Source organism: Thermobia domestica, chromosome 10, assembly GCF_964235325.1.
Source record: "Thermobia domestica chromosome 10, izTheDome1.hap1.1, whole genome shotgun sequence".
Taxonomy (NCBI): Eukaryota; Metazoa; Arthropoda; class Insecta; order Zygentoma; family Lepismatidae; genus Thermobia; species Thermobia domestica.
Genome location: NC_137463.1, coordinates 125,828,969 through 125,851,379, shown reverse-complemented (window position 1 = coordinate 125,851,379; position 22,411 = coordinate 125,828,969). Strand labels below are relative to the sequence as shown.

General features: G+C 33.3%; 1 protein-coding gene across 1 annotated transcript in view; it reads left to right on the top strand.

Annotated features, from left to right (window-relative positions):
- The window catches only part of LOC145662702 (synaptotagmin-7-like), a 605,329-nt gene that overhangs the window by 526,034 nt on the left and 56,884 nt on the right, over positions 1 to 22,411 (top strand).

The window sequence follows — 22,411 nt, the reverse complement described above, 5'->3', positions numbered from 1 at the left end:
ACATTCTCTGACCACATCTCCTCAATACTTAAGAATTCAATGCGCATGTTGGGACTTCTTTATCGATTCACTGAACTACGCTCTGTTTCGTCATTAGCAACTTTTTATAAAACTTTAATAGCGCCCAAGATCGAATACTGCTCTTCCATATGGGCCATGGCAGCACCTATACATCTCTCCAGACTTGATTCTATTCTAAATTTCTTTATCGTTATAGTCCGTTTCCGTATTCCTGCACTTCGAATATTATCTAAGAAGGAACTCTTGCGACATCTGAATATCCAGACTCCGGAAGTACGTAGAATTATCTCTGACCTGAAATATCTTCATAAAATAGTGAATGGAGACTTAAGATAGGAAATATTACTTCAGGAACTATCCTTACGTGTCCCTTCCGGCATCACCCGAAACACCCACCTATTCCATCTTGCCCGTCCTAGGTTGGCAATTATACAGAGGTTTCTTTTTTAGAGAATACCAAACTGTTATAATCTAGTAACAATTGTGTGGACTTATTTTCGAGAACCTGGTGTTTGATAGAGCAATTAAACGACTTTTGATGGAATAATATTACTTTTACACTCTTTTTTGACACTGTTCTATGTTGTTTTTGTTATTGTTAGCAACTTTTGTTAACTTGTTTTTCTTCTTTTGTTAACATTTCCCTGTGTAAAGTGGCAAAGTTATGCTATATCTGGGAATTTGTTCAATAAATAAATAAAAGTGTCTCTTCATCCCTAGATTCAGTACTTACGAAAAAATTAATTTTCTAATTCTGTTTTTCAAAATTAATATATAAAATATTAATATAAAGATATTATATGACTTAATCCTATTCACTGTTGTTCGTATCGTTGGAATAAATAATAATATAATTATACAGTATTAATATGTCAATTTCTATACTGATCACATTTTAGAATTGGTTGTTAAATACTAATTATAGAACTGGTTGTTAAATACTAATTATAGAACTGGTTAATAAATACTAATTATAGAACTGGTTGTTATATACTAACCATTTAACCGGTTGTTAAATGATTTGAATGACACTATTGTATATTAGACTAACACAGTGTAATATTAAGTAATAATGAAGAGATCATACTTATACGAACCGATCAAGTGTGCTTTCTAATGTATATCTTTAAGGTGGTTTCCAAAATTCATGGGGTAGTGAAGAACGAGCAAGAGTATACAAGCTACTGTCAGAAATAAACTACATCCGTAATGACAAATATTATGAATGTTGTAAAAGGGACGTTAAATTAAATACCATACAAATACAAAATAACTACTACGTAAAACCTGTAGTTCCATTAAGAATATAGTTGGTCAAAAAAGTAACAATACTCCACTAAAATGGTATGAAGAAATTTTCCTGAAAATAAATATAAATTGGTGACTATTATTATTATTATTATTATTATTATTATTATTATTATTATTATTATTATTATTATTATTCGAGATTTGAAAAGAGTTATTTTGTGGCTAAGCGGTTAGCTTACGCACCTATGACGTGGGAGACCCAGGTTTGATTCCGCGAGAGCTCATGTGGTTCGGATTTCACGTTAAAAGTAGGTACATGTCTTATACAGCCTCGTGCTGAACCAGACGTTAAACTCAAAATCAACTCAACTCCAGATTTGAAAATTCAATGCTGCATCTGAAATCGCAAAAATGGTCAGTCCAAGGAGCGGCAAAGAGGAGGCGTGAAATATGTAGGGTTTACGAAGAGAATGTGAAATATGCGGAGTTCACTAAAGGGAGCACCAGGTTAACAAGTCTGGAAGCCACTGCTTTAAAGAAAGTTGAATGGATCGAATTAATATGCCGTCACTTTAAATTGTAAAACTTCACATTAATCTCTATACTAACAATGAACAAATATATTACTCCACAAATAAAGTTAGTTTTTTATGTGTATTTGTGCACACTAAACGAAAATCTTTATTTATTATTGAGGACGTGTCCTTCTCTTCAAATAAAACCATTCGATTTTAGCTAAGCAAAATGTGCTACATTAGTGTATAAACTTTGTGTTGCTCTGTTATATGGTAATGTATTAAAGAACCATGTAACATACTGCTACAATTATATTTGGCAGTCATATTACAATTTAAAAAGCACAATATAAATTGTTATGAAAATAATGTTTTAGATCGCTTACGCTTGTGCTCTTCTATAGGTGTCTTTCTTATGATTAGACTTCGAATCGATATGTCATTAAAAGCGTCATGTATATATGTAACTATACACTAACAATGATAAAACTATGCACTGAAGCATGCAGTACCGAGATAAATATGAAATAATCCTATTCTATCTTTTATTGAGTAAGCATTAACATCAGCTAATCTAAATAAGCATGTTCAATTAAAATAAGCTACAAGTTAAATTGGTGTACGTATGGAATAAACTAATTCATAGGACTATACCTGTACTTATGTTGAAATATTGATTAGATTCCTAACTCATACGAATAGTTATTAAAGTTTTGAGTCTCAATAAAATATTAAATTTTTGGTCTGATAAATTGTAAGAAGGCAACAAATATTTATTTCAATGATCAAAAATCATTTATTGAGAAATCTGAAAATTCGTGATTCATTGATTCTTGGGGCACATAAAAAAAATTATACGTGAAACAAATTTTGGGCTTGGATTTTCTTCGGCGTAAATGCTTCTTCAACAGCATATCCCTTTGTGAACTATTTGAAACTTCTTTTCGCATGGAATCTAATTTTTTTAATTCGAAAATCCTACAATAAATTCATGTGAGGTTATTTTTCCTAATTCATTCATTAACTATAACTTCATATATTAAAGTAGAATAAAAACAGTAACTACACTATAGTTTTTTTAAATGTTTGGTTGAGAGAAACAGAACCGTACAACGTTTTACTTTTATTTACGTGCACTAGTTATGAAAGTTTAGTTAAGTTTTCAAATTCGCTATTCACAACGGAAGATTATAATTACATTATACTGCTAATTAAAAGTATTAAAATTAAAATAATACGCACTTGTTTAGCAAAAGCTTTATTCGATAACTTTTTCCCGTCAGTTGATAAACTTTTACTGTCACTATTTAAGAAGGAATAATTTGGAAGAATTTTATTTTGACATAACAATCTCTAACACTATGTACACACAATATAATAATTTTGTCTACTTGCTTCATTGATTGACTGAAAAATATCGATACTGTTAAGGTGAGCACGCTTCAACAGAAAAGTAACAACTACGGTCGGTCTCAACATATGATGCACAAGCCTTTTCTCTCTTCATATGAAAATGTAAAATGAAATCTTTCAGTTTAACGTACCACGATTATGCCTGTTAGGCTAAGGGAGACGATGATTAATTCAAGTGAATGATAATGGAAGAATTAGTGGAATGAGGTGTGTCGAGAAAACGGGAGTATCCTGAGAAAACCCACGGACACCATGTTGTCCACCACAAATTTATTTTGGCTGAGGATATAACCAGGAATTCAATGCATCAAAGGTAAACGTCAATGCAATGCATCAGAGGAGAGGTCTACCACTGAGCCACGGGGTCCCCCTTTCACATAATCCTTGACATTCTACAGTGATATTTCCATTCTAAAGAACTCTTTTAAACTTTTAAATCAGGTCATTGTCTCTTACGAAGTCGAAATTCTCCCTTCCAGTAACTGATTGTAATAAATGCAGTTTTAGAAAATTAACAAATACATGTATATGTAGTGAAGGGTAGAAATATGTACTAAACCCCTAACCATAAAACTTTGTTCTTTCATCTGCTAACTATCTATCAACACAATGTATTGATATCACATTAGAAAGTAAACATGCAAATATACAAAACACCAAACTTTACTGATGGTGAACCAAAAGTAATCAGCAACCATATTGCTATTTAATTGACTACCAAACGCTTTTCAACCGTAGTAATGATTTGGTGGAATATATTGTGACTCAGTTATACAATTTGGCTTTTGAATTATATACACAATTTAGTTTTCCTATTTATGTTTTTCATGCTGTATTTCCATCACTGAGATCCAATATATTGGTACCATATTTCAGAATATGCGAACTGAATATAGCATGAAGAAAACGCTACCTAAGTGATTTTATAATTACGGAAAACATATATGGAAAGATTATTACTGTTGCTTTTATAAGTTATGCGAACATCCTTGGCTCTAGGGAACGTTGTTCATCCTTTCTTATAGATTCTGAGAAATATAAACTGCTACCTTTACAATAAACTCGAGACTATGAATAATTCCATTACAAGTATGGACAAAACTATTCTAGGATTCAAAGATAAGGTAACTTCTCAGAATTAGTGAAGCAAACGTATAAGAGAGTAAGTATTTTCGTGAATTCTCTGATTATGAAACTCTTTCGTTATAAAAAGCTCGTTAAAGAGCATAATGAGATTATTGCATCAATTTTATTTATTTCCTTTTTCTTTTCATTTCTTTGTGAAATTGTAAATCAGAAAAATACCTTGAAGTTGTGTTACACCTGTTGCCACTGTATAAAGGTGTGGGGTGTTATATAAGCCTAAAAATTAATTTCTTGGATTCTTATCTAGACTCACCTTTCCCCTTAACTTGAAAGCTATAATTGACGACCAAAATGAGCGATTTAATCAAGTTATTGCTAAAAGGGTAAAAGTTACAAAGTAAACTAGTACCTCTCCCCCTGCGGACTGATCAGATTTGAACTTTAAAGAGAAATGTCCGTGACGCCAAATACAGACGAAACTTGACGACATGCATTGAAACATTTAGAAGTACGTTTTATAAATGATTCCATTGCAATTATAGCTTTCTGCAAGTGAAGTAGTCTTACGTATAATTTAACTGCTCTGTCTCGTTACTGTGCATGATAGAGAAAGACCGGAAATATTCTAAATTAACTTGTAAGTACAATTAGGTTACTCTGTTGAAGCTCTTGGGGCAGAAGTAAAAGTTTAATTTTCTTTCTCAGTGAGATCAATCTATTCTAGTTATTTTCTGTATATCGTTTCTTCCATACAATATTTTCTTACTATTTCATGAAACGTTAAATGAATCAAAATAAAACTTTTAAATTTTACAATTTTGGCCTATAAAGAAGGCGGATGATTGATGCAGCTTCATTACAATGAAAGAACTGGGAAAAGAAATGGAGTAGTATTTAAAGGCAGAAACTCTAGGAAATCCAAGAGTATGATGTTAAAATGAAACGAAATCCCTAGTTTTATTTCCTACAGTTATATTTCTAACACTGAGGGGAGTGGGTGATTATTGAAATTGAATGATTGTACAGTCAGCGACAAAAGTACCTTCCGTTTGATGAAATTGTTTCGTAAATAATTTCAGAATGGAAGTGTAATTGGAATACAGTTGTCAGTAAATTAACAAGAATGTAATTTTCTGTGCGTTGCAGCCATACCACCGTTGTGCTTTCCAAACATAACATTGTTATTCCCAAAGCAAACTAAACGGAAAGAATTTTTGTCGCTGGCTGTACAATATAACTGTTGGAATATAAATGTAAGAAGAAACGGAGAATCCCGAGAAAACTTACAGACATGATGCTTACCACGAAGAATGAGATTTGTTCAACACGAACTAAGATATTATGTTGTACCAAACAGAGAATCTTGGTATCATATATGAGCACTTTACCACTGATCTACAAATATCTGACGAAATATCTAATATTACCATTATAAAAATAAATAGTATTCCCTATAAATAAATTTACATGTGATATATAATAGTATGCTGAGCCTCAAATATATAAAAATAAACGTAAAGTGAAACATTTTTGTTTACTGTCTCTTACAATAGGTATAGAGCTAACTTTTTCTCTTCAAATAAATATTTGAGCTTGGTTTTGAAATATAGTATTAGGAAAAACTTTTGATTCCTTGCTAGACCATGAGTTATAATAATCTGGAATAATGCTGAAAAACGGAATCGTTATCTTATCTAGACCTTTAGTTGGTTAGTAATTAAGTATTTATGATTTCCGGACAACAATAAAAAAAAAGTCTATTGATAGTAATATCTTTATTTTTTGCTCTGTACAGTAATAATGCACATATATAGTTACATCTATGTCAAGGTATTGACACATTCATACAAATGATCTTAAATAATATTCGTGGACATAAAATTTACTATGTAGATAACAAATTCTTTCACTCTATGTGGAAAAATATAAATAATTTCTATTTGTAGAAGTGAAAGTCAGAACCCAGAAATAATTGTTCTAAAATATCTTCCATGATATATATATATATATATATATATATATATATATATATATATATATATATATATATATATATATATATATTGTAGTAAACCTTACGTTACGTCTATGTTCATCTTATCACTATGCTTTATAACTGGTTTCTGTATATAAAGGAATTTAAAAGGAAATACGTTTAATGTTTTATAGTACGTGTAGTTAAACCAGATTTATTTTCTAAAAATAATAAGAAAAATATCTTCATATAATTTCGCCTCATTGAACTAATGTACTTCAAATTGGAATATCACTTTTAGTTTTCCAGAAATCGTTACGGCATCTATTCAGTAGTAAATTTTTTCATCATTTTTATTTTTCTATTTTGCGTAGTATATGAAATTTTTATAATGCACCATAATTCAAAAAGTAAAAATAATTAATTAGTTCAGTGGTAGACCACTCACCCCTGGTACGAAAAGTCTTTGATCCTAGGTCACGTATGTTTGCAGAAGACTATATCATGTCACAGGTTTTCTCATAACTCCCTGGTTTCTTTCCACATTCTTGTCCCACTATTTCTTGCATAATCATTTACTCTCATAAAATAATTCATCTTTTTGGCCTTAAGGGGATAACGGTGAGACACTAAACTAAATATTTCATTTTTTCATTTCAAAAATAATTAAGAAAAATAAAATTGAAAACGAGAGAATATAAGTTGACTAGATTCTGAAAGGACTATAATACCTGAATGATTAATATCTCATAACTATGCTAATTAAATCCTATCACCGTCATTTCTGGCTTTCTAGACCGGAATCCACTACCTTTTCACATTCAAGAAATCTTTCCCATTGATTTGAGATGTCAGATCAACACCGAAACTTCTGTGCTTCGTCGAAAATAAAGACAAAGTAACACACGCTAAAATCATACAATCAAACTAAACTTCTGTGAAGACAGTGCCACTCATGTGAACACTAATTATCACACATACGTAAAAAAAATGGTGTTAAATTAGTGCTGACGAGACCGTATAGAAAGAAAATTAGTATTCTTACTAGAAAGCGAAAAGATACATGAAAAATCTATAATGGTGACATCATCAATGAAAATATTTGGTCCTTTATATTTGATTTGAGATAAGAGGTACTAATTTTCTTATTATGCGGTATTTTTACCATTCATTCCTGGCACATTGTCCAAAATTGGTGTTTTATTATTAAATGTAGATGACAATGTCTTCAGGTGAAAACAGTCCCATCTCAAAGAATGTGGAGTGTTGACTTCCTGCTAAGAGCATTAATTTTCTCTCCATATGGTATCATTAGCATTCATTTAGCACTATTTTTTGGTGTGTATGTGTGTGTTATAATTAGTACTCACGTATATTCATGAAGATGCAGCTATTCGATTAAAATGTGAAACAATAACACAAATGGTATCAAATTCGATTAAATCTGTTTTCTACATTTTATAAGTAGAAAACTTTAGGTATGGATACTGATGCTATCCGATTCTTTGCTAATAGGAACAATCTCGTCGAGAGTCAATGTGGTGCGATGACTCAGTGATCGAATCAGAAACCTCTTGCATCAAAAGTGAGCGCTCCATCCCTGGCCATATGCGATAATGGTGGATAACATCGTATATGCAGGTCTACTCGAAGCTCTCCCGTTACCTCCCATTTTTTTCGGTCTACAATTGTTTCGTAATCATCCACTTTTATAAAATTATCCGTCTCATTTAGATTAAAGGACATAGGTGTGAGACGTTAAAGATTTCATTCACTTTCTCTATCATTGTTTATGCGTAAGAAGTGCAATGAGACTTAGATAAGGCAAGAACTATTTTTTCTCATATAAGTATGTACTAATGTACATACAAATACACAAGAATATTTTAAATGAGAACACACATGTAGGTACTACCTTCTGAAAGTACAAATTTTAAAACTTAAATATATCTCCAGAGATCGTTCAATTCATTTCAACTCAACCATACAAATAACTGTTTCTCATAGAAATCATAAGCTGACGATAAAACCTTGCTATAAAACTGACGAGCATGTATCAACAAATAAAACCATTTACGTTATAATATATATATATATATATATATATATATATATATATATATATATATATATATATATTATTTATGAACTACCATATAGTATAAACCAAGTGGTACTTTTATAAAAGTATTAGTGTTATTTTTCCTTTAACATTTTACTATCACAAATTTTACGGATATTTCAAGCTAATTCATATTTCCTGATGATATTTTACTACATTTCGAAAACGCTTATCGGTTTTCTGGCACTTTAGAAACCATACAATATGTGTAACCACATACATAAATCCTTGGTTCTTTTCAGCCATCAATGTTATAACGATCGAGCGAGACCTCATTATCGAAATGGGTATTAAAAGGCTTATCCAGTCATTTACTTTGAAGAGGAGGGGCTGTTTTAACGTGCCTTCACAGACGGAACGCCGCCCGCTGCTAATGCTTACCTTCAATTTCCGAGTTATTAAAGATCATACTCGAGTATAAAAAAAGAAAAGAATTTAATTAAAAGCAATCCATTGGTCTTTGAAACAAGAACTGGTGTGGGCAGAGAGAGAAAGAGAGAGAGAGTTCCCTTCCCACAAAAGTTAATCTATTTCTAGTCTTTCTGTGAAAAATGAATTAGTTTATAATGAATACGTAATACTAGGCAAAGAGCGAAAGCTTCCAGATTTAAGGAAAAGATATTCATAGACAGAAGATATATACATACATATTTTCTCATCCTTCTGGAGTCCATATCCAAAATAATATTTAAAAAATAATGCAATTGATTTATATTTTAATATTGAAGTTGCTTCTGAGATCACATGTACCCTTTTGCTGTCAGTATGTTCAAAAAATAAAACTTCTATGATACTTTTTATAAAATGAAAAATTACTAGTAAATAAAATTACTTTCTGTCGATTCAGATTAGAAAAATCATGGAAGAAATGCTCAACCAGATATCAATTATTTAAACTTGTAATGCTCTTCTTCTCAATCTTGCAATGCACTAATATACTAAATAAAAGTACATTCTATAACCTTCAAAATAAGAAAAATTTCGTGACTAAATAGTTTATGTCTCTTTGGCGCGGGAGGTCGAGGTTTCATTCCAGGTGGGAGCTCACGCGGTTCGGATTCCACGTTAAGCTGTCGGTCCACGTCTCATATAGTTTGATGCTGAAAAATCGCTAAACCCCAATTCAACTAATCTTAGAAATGATATTATTCATTGCTCCATAGCTCTAGCTTCTTTAGAAATGACTGACAGTAGCTTCTCATAGAACAACGTCAATATCTCTTCACCTTCCATTTCTTTTGCAATCCCTTTTCCTAACAAATTTTTGCCTTTTACAGAGTAGCTAGCCCCGGGCTAACGTTCGAAGAAAAATAACGCAGTAATTTTAGAAAATAACGAAAATAATGATTAAGAATTAAAACTACAGAAAAGTATAAGATTACTAAAAATATATTTTAAAAAATTGCAAGTACTGAATAAAGTGACGCCTCTATAAATTGTATCCCTAGGCTTGTGCATATAAATTTTATTAGAATATATTTGCCCGAACATGCTAAAATTTAGATGTTTGTGAATAATGCTATAAATTTTCAAAACTTGATTATACAGGATGTCTCAAAAGTCCCCTGACATAGGGTAACTCTTATTATCAGAGTTACAACAAAATGTAAGAGGGAAAATCATCTCCAAATATGATGTTTTCATTCTAAAGTGAAGGAAATTTTTTAAATCGGACGAGCCGTTTAGGCTGTAGACTCTTTATACGCTCAGTGTTAAATGAAAATGCAACGTTGCCATTTACCTGGACCCACAATATAAGTAAATGAAGTTACTGTTTGAAATGGGGGCTGGTCGACATGTTAGCGTAAAAGAAAGTAACTTCGTTCACTTATGTTGTGGGTCCAGGTCTAAATGACAACCTTAAACGACTCGTCCGATTTAAAAAAAAAAATCCTTGGAGACTTTTGGAGACTATGTTAGGAGACTTTTGAGACATCCTGTATATAACTGCATTGTATCTTATATCCTTCTGTTTTATTATTGAAAACTAATACCCGATCTGATTTAAACATATTGAAGCTATCGTATGAAGTTTCCGCTTTTTTAAATGACATTCCTAACCATAGTTTGCGATTGTTTATAACTTTTCTAACGAACACGGAGGATCGAAATCGAAAAGTCTGGAATCTTTGTTGTAAACATATTCAGTGAAGTACTCTACAGAAAATCGTGAATTATATATAATGTATACATAGATATTAGTATGAGGAAAAACATGTTCCATTTCTTTTTCTTAAAACTCTGAAGTAAACATGATATTACATACCGTAGGGACGCCAGTTTCTCTTTACTGTTTTCTCAAAGCAACTGTTCGTTATGACTATTTTTGATACAAGAAAGTGATTGCTATTTTTCTTACGATTATTTTTTGTAGGTTCTCATTGATGAGAGATGTAAAGAACGGCTAAATTTTATGGCGCGATAATAAATAGAGGGTTCATCTTTCATGGCTACTATTAGGCGCACATTGTGACTCAGAAGTATCGAATTTACTACAAAGCAATTTGTAAACAATTATCTCGATTTTGCTTTGTGCTTGACTCAGATTGTATTCTGCCCGTTTCGAAAAAAAAATCAGTTTCTATACTCATACAATTTTCGCTCTATACATTTCAGCAACATATTCCTCCGTCATTCAATTGCAGCAGCTAAATTTATCTATATATACCATTCAAGAATCACACGAAAAGTCAGATCAAAAGCTCGTGATGTTGTAGCACTTGTATCTATCTATGCGCTACCTTATCTGTCTTTCCTAGCTGCATTCTAAAATTTTCCTTTCATTGTTTTATTATTTTCAGGGTGGAAAAACATAGTATTTAGCAAAGATGTAACTAACCTTAATATTAGAAAATCTACACATAAGATGGTGATAGGTACCAGTAATCTAAACATGGATCCCATGAAACATTCCGAACATGTTATGCAGGTGTTCATAAAACATGAAATCCTCACCTAGTAGAAACTGCAATCAGTCTTAAGAACCACACAAATTGCTGTTCTTGCAGGTGACCAATCGTACAAATTTGAAGTCTAGGATATATTATATTCTTATATAATCCCACAGCTTGTTTAATTTTGTAAATACTTGTAACATGGGTATGATTTGCACTGATGTTTTTTTTTTTTTTTTTTTTTGCATAAATTGAAACAACAAGAAGGAATAACTTGAGAATGATAAAATTAGCAGAATTTCTATGACAAGTATAATGGACGAATGATCATAATTTCAGTTGCATGGGATATGTGTGAGATCAGCAGCAACGCCATCACTTCGGTGTCTGTGAGTATTAGATAAGAGTTATTTACCCATGGCGAAGAGTTACTATGTGTTGATGTCAAAACTTGCAATACAAATGTCAATTGTGGTCAAATGGAGCCATGGTATGAGGGATACGTCTGTGGAAGCAAAGACATAAGAGAAGTAGCTAAGATCAGACACTGGACCGAGCAATATGATCTCACAAGGAATTATAGATTTCCGCATGACCTTGACGGACCGTAAGGCGTCGTTCACAATGTGAGCTCGACGAAGTAATGGATGTTAATTTCTCTACGACGACTGCACCTGCTGGACACTGTACTGGCGGGACGCATACCTTTCCGTCTGCTTCCAACCCGTGACCCAAAATCACAAACACCTCAGGCCGTTCTGAGCTCATAAATACTGTTGATATAATACTGAATGGTAGTCACGTTATTGGACAGGCTGCTCTTCAATCTGTCTTACAACGATGGCTATGTATGTGTTACGTGCTATGTGGTGTGTGCAATCTAAGTGCAGTAGAGTAACATAGTTGCCAAACCATAAGTGTGAAGGTGTGATAGTGTCCATTGGGCACTTCATACGATGTCGGCTGCTACATATTGAGGGTAACCTCACTAGTAACCATTACATCAGATACGATCAAGAAGTCACCGAGATCATATATCTTTTCTTAAGCCATACCGAATGACATATTTCAGCAGAACAACATCCTGTTTCATGTATCTCGCATTGTACTGTTACATATATAACTCTTTTGTCGAGGAATGAATATCATAGTTGTTACTCAAAGTAATATGATCGCGTGATGTATTGCCTATGGAGCAAGTGAGAGATGTGATTGGTCAGCATCTCAGTTATCTTGCAGTCCTCCAGATTGATGTACTGTGAACTTGCATACAAGCAGTGTGGAAGGTGATTGCTCAGGAACACATCCAATCTCTGTTTGAATCTTTGCCGCCACATACTTGAAAGCTTCAGATCATAATCATTTATTAATAATAAGAACAATTTATTAATCAATTACCCATTTATTATTTTATAAAATACATAAAATCGGATAGAGTATAAAATCACATAGAGTTCCGTTTAATAATTATATTCATGTTCTTATTTCTGCAATCAAGCCAGTTCGGATAGTCATTACTCTATCTGTGTCTCTTGCATTATTACTAGTCTAGGAACCTCTATAATTTGGATGTTTGTGGTAATATAGCGTCCATAATTTGTAAAAGGAAACAAGTGATTTTCATTTTACAATGTAAAACTACAGTAGACTTCTAAATTATGGGAATGCAATATTTAAATTTCATGTAGTGGATCTATAACTACTGGTTGCAATAAATTAATATCAAAGCTAGAACCTGTTCTTCGGACCTGTTCTCTGAATCTATATCAAAAAACCATTAATGACTATTCCGTATTACTTCTATGACAATAAAGCTTGAAACTGGAAAATCGCCAATTTGAACCACTTCCGGATTGAATAGAAGTTAAGGGAGGAGACAGAACCTACTCTTGGGAAGCTGGATCGATAGCAAAACAATTACAACTTGATATCTCTTACCACTTTTGCTTTATGGAAATCAGTATTAGAACCCGGAGAAGCATTAAATTTCAACTACTTCCGGATTTGGTAGAGTGTTGTGGGTTTTGGTAGTATGTACTCTTGGAGCTCTGAATCCATTGCAGAAAATCGCTTTTCGCTATCTATTATTGCTGAAAATGGTTAATTTTAATCACTTCCAGATCGAATAGAGGATTAACGAAGATGATTGAACTTATTCTTTGAACCTGAATCAGTTGCAAAAGACATATATCAATATCTTTTACCGCTTTTGATCTTTGGAAATAAATATTCAAACCGGAAGTAGTAGCAAATTTCAACTACTTCTGGTTTTGGTAGAGCGTTGCGAGTTGTGACTATATTCTGTCTTGAGGCATTGAGTCGAGTGCAGAAAACCGCTTGTTGTTATCTATTACCATTTTTGTTCTGACGATAAGTATTGAAACCGGAAATGGCAAATTTGAACCAATTCTGGTTTGGATAGAGGGATAATGAAGAAAATAGAACCTATTTTTGGAAACTTTAATCGTTTGAAGAAAATTAAATCTTGATATTTCTTATAGTTTCTGATCCTTGGAAATCAGTATTTAGAACAGAATTAATAATACATTTGAGCCATTTTCGATTGTAGTAGAGTGTTCTAGATGGCCATGGTACGTTTAACTTGAGACACTATATTGTATGCAAGAAACAACTTTTTGTTATCCGTTCCCGTTTTCGTTCTATGCTAATAAACATTAAACCGAAAGTGTCTAATTTGAACCACTCCCAGTTTGAATAGAGTTAACGGAGGAGATGAAACCTATGATTGGGACACTAAATCGATTGCAAAAACCTCCATCTCGACACATCTTACCATTTTTAGTCTGATACTTATCAACAGACGGACGGATGAACAAACCCGTTCCATAAGACTTCCGACACTTACGCATAGCACAGCTTGGAAATCTAATAATTTTGGTCATCAAAATTTTTGTAACAAGGAATCTGAAATATGTTTTAAGCTAAGCAAGGGTACTAAATTGGAAAATGAAATCAGTTTTGTATATTGGGCTCAGTTTTCTTGTGACACGCTACCCTCTCGTTATTGAAATCCTTGAAAATCGGTAAAAACGCTGCATATAGTTTTTTTCTGTCATGGCTGAATTTAAGTAACTTATAGATTTATTGATTAAAATAAAGTTAATAGAAAGTGAGATAAAATCGAGTCTCAAAACAGTTCTTCACCACAACGGGAACAAATTTTCTTCTGTTCCGATTGCTCACGCAGTTAACCTTAAGGACACTTGAAGAGACTTTTAAACTACTTCTCACTCTTATCCAATATGACAAATACAAATGGAATGTCTGTAGAGATCTAAAAGTATTTGCTATTCCGCTTGGCATGCAGCCGGAATACACAAAGTATTGCTGCTTTCTATGCGAGTGGGACGGCAGGGACAAAAAACATCACTATTGTGAAAAAAGTGGCCTGCCCGCAATGAACTGCTGCCTGGACATTAAAATGTGGCGAACACTCCTCTTGTTGACCCTAAACATGTGTATTTACCTTCACTGCACATTAAATTGGGACTTATCAAAAGTTTTGTGAAAGGTATGGACTAAATATAATTTGCATTCATGTATAAATACTTGCGACAGAAGTTCCCAAAGATCAGTGATGCTAAAATAAACTACGGAATATTTGTAGAACTGCAAATTATAATACCCTAATTAGGGAATTAATGAATGATGAGATTTTTGTTGACATATCGAGCCATCTTTAAAAAAATTGCATGGCTGTCCTTTGTAAATGTGTGCAAGAACTTTTTAGCCAACCATAAGGCAGAGAATTATGACGATATTGTACATGAACCAGTGAGATCATATCACCGTATGGGATTTAACGTGTCACTTAAACTGCATTTCCTGAACGACCATTTGGACTTCTTCTCGGATAACCTTGGTGCCACTAGTGACAAACACGGTTAACGCTTTAACCAGGGTATTTCTCAAATGGTAAAAGCGTTATCAAGGGAAGTGGAGTGCAGCAATGTTATCTGACTATTGCTGGGTCTTACGACTGGACTTTCCTGAGGCAAAGTTTTGTAGGAAATTGGGTAGAAAACATTTTAGGCATGTTTCTTAACTTTTACTTACTTCTATGCTTTTCATTCCTTTCATTCCTTTGTGGACTAATACCGATTTTTAAAAACTTTATGTAAGAAACTATTGTTGCGAGTCCATGTCTTTATGGCAAGTACATATAATACGTAAGCTGCCATAGGCATCACATAAACCACTTTCACATGAAAACAGGCCGATGGAGAAATTCTGCAGTTTGATCTGGATTTAGGACGAAATTATCTTCCAGAAAGTTTGTTTTATTCTTGTGACTGAAACTTTATTTGTTTTTGTACACCAGTGTAATTAATGAGGTATTGCAAGTTTTAGGTTATCATGTAGATTAAACCATTTGGATTTTTGGTTGTTATTTTCAAACTTTTGTGACCCTAGGTGACTCCTTTCTTTAGATCAGTAAATTTCGTAGAGAATTTTAATAGTAGTTTTGTAATTTTAACAGTAGTTTGGTAAAGTTTAGTAGTAGTAATACTTTCAAATTAGGGAAGAAAGCCGTAACAGAAAATCCTAGACCCGCAACTTGAGGGTTAACTTCAGGTTGGTAGCCGGTGCGAAAACAATCGACAAACCAAATATGGGTCGAAAAATAAATATAAATGAACAAAAGATTAGGGAGTGCACGAGGATCGACATACGGACCGATCGCCTTAAGGCCGTATGAAGTGAAGAAGGACTATTTCTTAACAAAGGATGAAAGGGAGTAAAGGAGCGATTCCATTAACAAGAGATCAGAACAGGAATGTGGAACCTTGATATATAGGAGCCACAAGTATAAACATTAAACCGATAGTATCTAATTTGAACCACTCCCATTTTGAATAGAGTTAACGGAGGAGATGAAACCTATTCTTGGGACACTAAATCGATTGCAAAAACCTCCATCTCGACACATCTTACCATTTTTACTCTGATACTTATCAACAGACGGACGGATGAACAAACCCGTTCCATAAGACTTCCGACACTTACGCATAGCATAGCTTGGAAGTCTAATAATTGGACGTCTTGGAAGTCTTGGATCGAACTTATAAATACGAGGAACAACAGAAAGAAAGACGTTGTTCTGGATAAGAATATGAAAGATAAATTGATGAATGTGAAAAGAGTAAGCGACAAAATTATGATAGTCATGCTCGTGCAAAAAAGAGAGAAACCTAAAATATGGTGAGCTCCTATGCTCACAAGTTGGATCTAATAAGGAGACAAAGTAAGTATTTGGGATGGATCTAGCTAGTATTCTGTAGAATTGCTCGTTACATGAGAAGTTTATTATAGTAGGAGATTTGATTGGATATATAGGATGATCAAAATTAGGATATAAAAAGTTACATAGAGGATGTGGATTGGAAGGAAAAAACGAGTAATTCGAGAACATACTAGAAGTGGCTCAAATATATGATTTTGCTATACTGAATACCTTCTGTAAGAAGACAGAAGAACACCTTATGACATTTAGGGCTGGTACCTTAATGTCTCAGTTCGACTTCATCTTATGGAGGAGACCAAACCTACGTAACGCAAAGGACTGCAAAGTAATACCAAGTGAGAGCCTAACGGATCAATATTGTCCCACAGTAACCGATATATATATATATCAAGGAAAAAGTAGGAAGAAAATGACAAAATGTAGTGAAAATTAGGTGGGCAAAGTGCTGAAAATATTCGAAAGAAAATTACCACATTGCAAATACTGCAAATGAAGAAAGAAGAATTGCACGTGGAAGAGGAGTATAGCAGAGTATCAGTAGAGCTCATGGAAATAGCAAGAAAAATTGACGGGAATAGCAACAATAGAAAGAAGCCTCATTGATAAGGAAATGTAATAGCGGATTAAAGAACTTTTAAGTAGTTGTAAAGAAGAAAATGGAAATGCAAAAAGGAAGAACTCTGGCAATCAACAAGATCTGAAAGATTGCAAGAAAGTTAAGAATAACGCCAAGAAGATTGTCAGTGTGACAAAAGGCAAGGCTCATGATGAATTGCACAGCAACCTAGACACAAAGGAGAGAGAGTAAAAATAGTTTACAAGGTTTTGAAGGTAAGAAAGGGAGGAAAAGGAAGGATATTTCACATGTGTGATATATCAAGGATAAAAATAACGAGGTTCTGAAAGTGAGACGATAAAGAAGCTGTAGAATGATTATTCCAGACTCTTTAATGAAGAAAACTGGTGGGAAACTTGCAAAACCCATAGATCAGAACTCGTTCACCTTGTGACTATGGTAGAGGTGGAAAATGCAATGAAAAACATGAAAAATGGTAAGGCCCGCAGGACCTGATAATATCCTTATCGAAGCATGTACACGCTTAGGGAAAGAAGGAATGTAGTGGTTTGCTTGACTTTTCAATAGGCTATTAGAAACAGGAAATATCTCAAAAGAATAAAGATGTACGGTCGTTGTGTCAGTTTTTAAAAGCAAAGGAAATGTGCAAGAATGTGGCAGCTTCAGGGAAATATAACTTATGAAACATGCAATGAAGTTTCGGAAGAGAGTGTTAGTAGCAATATTGAAAAAAGACGCTTAAATACCAGAGAACCAAATAATGTGTGTGAGGAAGGCTTTGTTACATAGTCGAAATTGTAACACAGATATATGGTCTTAAAATATATGTATATTGTTTTGGTTAGTTGGAGTTTCATTAGCAGAGAACCAATTTGATTTTATGCTAGAGTGGTCGGCAACAACACCAGGATGCAATATTTGCACTTGGGATCCAAATGGAAAAGTACGAAGAATACCAGAAGGACCTCCATATGGTTTTCATCGATCTATTGATAGCGTATGATAGAGTGCTGCGAATCTTATTTGGTGGGCATTGAAGAAAAAGTGTGTTCCGAACACATATATCTGTATAATTCATGACATGTAGGATATATATAGGACAGGAATGAGGAGCGCATGGGGAATAACAAGAGTTTACAGTTAAAGTGAACTTCATCAGGGATCTAGTCTTAGTCCATACCTTTTTTTTTTCAGTTGTGATGAACGAACACAAAGGATATCCAAGAGCTAGCCTTGGAATATGTTATTTGCGGACGTCATCGTGTTAGTGAATGAGATCAAGGCAGCACAGCAAGAGAAATTAGATATCTGGAGAGGAGCATCGTACAGGAAATAGCTTAGAATTAGTAAAACCAAGACAGAATATTTACATTTCTCATTTAGCAAAAATGTAATTGAAAATACAAGAATATGACTGGACGAAAAAGAGGTGGTAGTGACGAAGAAATTCAAGGACTTGGAATCAACGCAACAGGAAAATACAAGAATAGAAGATACAAACAGTAGAATTAGCAACTGTTAGACAAAATGGAGAGAAGCGGAAGAAGTATTGTGTGACTATACCAATACGTTTTAAAAAGAAAGTTTATAAAACAGTAGTTAGTCCTGTCATATACAGAGCAGAATATTGGACGACGAAGAAGAGCGAGGAACAGAAGTTGCATATTTCGGAAATGTAGAAGCTGCGGTGGATGTGTAGAGTGATGCGGAAGGACATAATTAAGAATAAGTGGTCCGAGGAAAGTAAAGGTGTGATCAATAGTAGAAAAATGACAAGAAAGTAGACTGAGATGGTTTTGGTATGTGAGAAGACTACCTTCGGAATATGTAGCTCACCAAGTAGATCCTATAGAACTGAACGGGAAACGAGCGCGAGGCCAGCCAAAGAAGACGTGGGGAGATAGTGTGAAGAAAGTTGTTGTGTCACAGAGGATATAACACAGAATAGAAACACAGGGCATGACTCAGAACAGTGGTCCAAAAAAGTCGACTGAGAAAAAATATTTAGAAGAAGAAGAAGAAAAGTTTTGCAGAGTTCTGAAATTATTTGTAATATAATTGGTAATTTAAATTTAATATTCTTCTTGTGCGTATCTTCCTTGATGTTGGGAATTTTACAAGCAGGTAACTCTAACACTAACACAGAGATCGATGCTGGGATACCTTTGCTTTTAAAGACAATATAGCGTTTATTTTCTTAAAAGTCTTGGACGATATCATTTGATATTTCACCTTTTTATGTAATCATTTATATTTCAAAAGGCCCCCTCTAACTTTAAAAAATCACTAACTCAATAGTAGAGGGCCACCTCTAGTACTAAAGGTATCTAATTCAACGACAGGAAATTTAGGCTAGTAGTAAACAACCTTGTATTCGTGAATTTTCTTGAGATCCTTCCTTTCATTTATCATCTTTGTTCAAGTAATTATTTCATCAATATTCACATGTTCTTATTGTCTGTCGTCTTCATCCTACAGGGTCAAATGTAAATATTGGTTTCCTTTCCTTGGCGAGGGTTATTTAAATTCAAGATTTCAACAGGTTAAAGATTTCTTTTCTTTTTTAATTAAAAAAACAGTTCTATATTAATAAAATTTTGAACAGTACCTTTTCTGCTCTAAAATTAAATTTATTTAAGGCAAATATTTGTCAATCTCTAACTCTTCGTTCATGCTTATATTTTTCTTGCTTGCTTGCTTCTTTTCTCTCTCATTTCTCTACGTTTTCACCCTGTAGCCATTCATTGTTGCTTGCTCTCCCTTCTTTTCTTCTCTCTCCCTTTTTTTACTATGTAATTAAATCAAAGGGTGTAATGTGTTTCTTTAAAAGTGTTAAAGTAGTCTAAAGTTGATTTTAACACCACAAACGACAACATTTGAAATAGTTTGCGTTGAACAATAGATTATTTTCGTTCCATGCACGACTATTTCTGTTCAAGCTTCCTTTGACAGAGATTGTAAGAGAACTAGGCTATATTGTTTTATCCTTTTCCGCCGCAAAAACACATTCCTTTGTAATAGTTTCATAATTTCAATTAGTAAACTTCGTCTTTTACGTTTTCCTCGCCTTGGAAAAATATATACGCAATTATACATAAACTAAACAGAACACATTTTTGAAATTACATATATTTTGATGTTACACTCTAATTACAGATTATGACATTACTTTTACCCAGCCACGGTTATTGAGGGAAGTCACATCGGTAAAAAGTTTTGCTGCTAGAAACTAAGAAAAGAGAGCTTACTTAATGTATTAATTCTTTCCTACTTCTTTCTGAATCTGTTTGAAGAATTCTTCTCTTAGCTCGTTTCGACAAAATTTAGATTTTTACTGATGTAACTTCCGTCAAGAGCTGTATCTATTTTTACGATCAATTGTAAAAGGAAAATCTCATTTTCTGTAGTGTTTTGTTATGGCTTTACAAAGTGTTTTGGTTATAAGGCCAAATCTTGAAAAGGACAAACAGAATACAAAATTTGAAATGTTATCATTTGTTATCTAAAAAGCTATTTAAAAATTAAAAAGTGGAATACGGAAAGATCAGATTCCAAAAATGTTGTCCTTTTGTAACTTCGCTTATAGACACAGGAAGAACTTGAGAATTTAAATAATCTTATTCATTCTAATGAATGAATACCCCCTTTTCTAAACAAATAAATAAATAACCTTGCATTAGTGAACAGTTGGTTGTCTCAGCTAGATTTGGCCAGATGTGTAATGTTATTTTTTTTAATCTAACCGACTGAGTTAAAGACTGGTTCGTACTGACCATAGAAGTACCTATAGCTCTACGAGTGCTGTTTTTACAAAAAAACATGTGATCATACAAGGAATATTTTATTTTAGAATGAAAATCAGCAACAAAATTCTTTAATTGCAATATTAATGTATACTTCTATTACACAAACGGTACTATTTTCAAAATAGAGGTTTGTGTGCGATGAAATGTTAGCAAAAAAATGCATGTTTTCATTAGTTAATTAAACATATTGTCCCACCAGCCCTTCTTTCAGCGTCATATCAATTATTAATTTGCACGACCTTTCAGAATGAAGTACGTAATTACATTCGCATACTGGTACCTGAAACACCATTCGTTTCTGTCTTTATGTATTATAAAATCGTTGTAAATGAATTAGTTAGTTCATTTCGTCTACTTTTCTGAAGATCAGAGCGAGAACAAACAAATCGTTAGCGTTCTTGCCTCCTTATTAGAAGGTCTTGGCTCGGATCCCGCAGCTTGCTAAGCTGTGTGAGGTTTCTTCTTCTCGTCAGTAGTAACAGGCGAATGCTGGGACGATGCCTTTAAATATATGTTCTAATTGATTTTTTTTATCCCGCTGTCGTTTCATTGTTAATTGTTTCCTTTGTCAAATAACTTTAAAGTTACATCTCAAAGTATATTAATAAGTAGACAAAGATATTACTTCAGGTTTCAAGTCTTGCTTAAAAGTTTATCCAAAATTTGACATAAGTTATAGGGAAGTTGGTGTGCAGGTGATATGAACTACCAGAGAAAATCAAAGCTCACAAATTACTTATAAAATATGCAATTGCTCACAGAAAACTATGTTTTAGATGTGTAAATCAAGGATATTATAAAATAGAGGATCTGCCTATACAACAAAATTGTGAAGCCATACGTCATAGTTCCACCGAGTGCCTCTGTCCGCTCCTCCCAATAAGGCCGCAATGTTTTGAGCCAATATTTATGGTGGAAACAAGAGTAGCTAATGAGAATGCCGATGCTCAGTTGTTTCTTGGCTTCATTGAGTTTATAAGATGAAGATATGGGCAGATCCTCTATTTTATAACCATCCTTGGTGCGGATCTAGTATCACAAAATTTGAAGGATACTAAAGGATACAGATAAATCATTCACCTAATTTTACTTCCTTTGATAAAACTCATAGAAAACAAGAGGTTTCACATTATGAGCCTAGGTAACTTCTAGACTTGGGGCTTCTGAATTCAGACCAAAAGCTATAGTAGATCTCCACTACTTCAGGTTTTAATAGAAAATAAAAACTCAAATGGAAATTATTTTTGGAGTTCCAAATCCATATGGAAAAAAAAATTATCACTACATTTACCATTTTGTTCTATGATGATCAATATTGAGCGAAGATGGTAATAGATTTCAGCTGCTTCCGGTTTTGATAGAGGGATAAGAACAAGATGGAAGACATTCTTTTTCAAGAAAACACTTCTCGATGTCTATTACTATTCTTTCTATATTGCGATCGGTGTAAATTACATTCTTATCACTTTATGTAAGAATATACAT